General features: G+C 39.4%; 1 pseudogene; it reads right to left on the reverse strand.

The window, feature by feature from the left end:
- Nucleotides 1-1120, reverse strand: part of LOC107693010 (heterogeneous nuclear ribonucleoprotein L-like) — a 50284-nt pseudogene that overhangs the window by 18158 nt on the left and 31006 nt on the right.

Genomic DNA, 1120 nt, shown 5'->3' on the forward strand with positions numbered 1-1120 from the left:
AATAAATGTTTACTATTATTGATCAGTGAGCATGCACATAAACCCAAATATAGGAAATAAAACGGTTATGGAATAAGCATGTGTCCTAAACTCCTGAAACATTGCTGTCTCATATTTTAGAGCAGTCACTGCAATTTATGAAAGAAATCAATTAAATCTGTAAGTGTGTGGGTAAAAAAAATTCAGATGTAACCCCCTTTGTGATCGTTAACATTTTCATAAGTAACTGTCCTTTAATTACAAATTTTTTCTCAGTAACTGTAACAATTACATTTATTTTGTAATTACGTTACGTAATCTAGTTACATGTAACTAGTTACTCCCCAACACTGCTAAAATCAACATTGTTATCTCAAGAACGCATTACCTTCTCAATGTTTCCGTAGAGACAGAAGAGGTTGAAGATGCGAGTGCAGTTCATCTTGGCAGGATGCAGGCCGCTCACCATGGCGACGGAGCTGGAGGCGTGGCTCATGTATGAGGATGTCTGGGGCAGTGGATACGCCACCACCTCCGGGACATCATGAGAGCCGCGCTTGAAGCGGTTATTACCGGGCAGCGGCAGCAGGGGGCAGTGAGAGCCTGCAGACACACACACACACACACACACACACACACACACACATTAATAAACCTTTCAAACATTCTATTAGCACACACTGCTTTGGCTGTTGTTTTATATTTAGAGCTTGACTGGCTCGTGTGTCAGTGGTGCTTGAATGAGAGACTGACCGTATCCATTATCGCTGTATGAGGACGGATGTTCTCCCAGGATGGCCTGCCGCTGTCGGCCTTTACCACGCTCTACAGTAAAACACATTCAACACACACACACACCGACGGTCAATACACCCACATTTACACATTCACTATGAGAACACAACAGACGCACATGATCCTGAAGACAATGAAGATCTGTTTAATATCATTAACATCCCTCACTTCACATGACTCGATGCGTGTCTGGATGATTTACTAGGGAGGTTTCTTCATTCTCATTCTCAATCACAATACGATTTGTTTCAATATTTTAATATATAATTTAATTTATATATAATGTATATAATTACACACACACACATATATATATATACTGTATTTATATTTATATATATATATA

This window comes from Sinocyclocheilus anshuiensis, unplaced genomic scaffold (assembly GCF_001515605.1).
Source record: "Sinocyclocheilus anshuiensis isolate Anshui unplaced genomic scaffold, SAMN03320099.WGS_v1.1 scaffold1200, whole genome shotgun sequence".
NCBI classification, from domain to species: Eukaryota; Metazoa; Chordata; class Actinopteri; order Cypriniformes; family Cyprinidae; genus Sinocyclocheilus; species Sinocyclocheilus anshuiensis.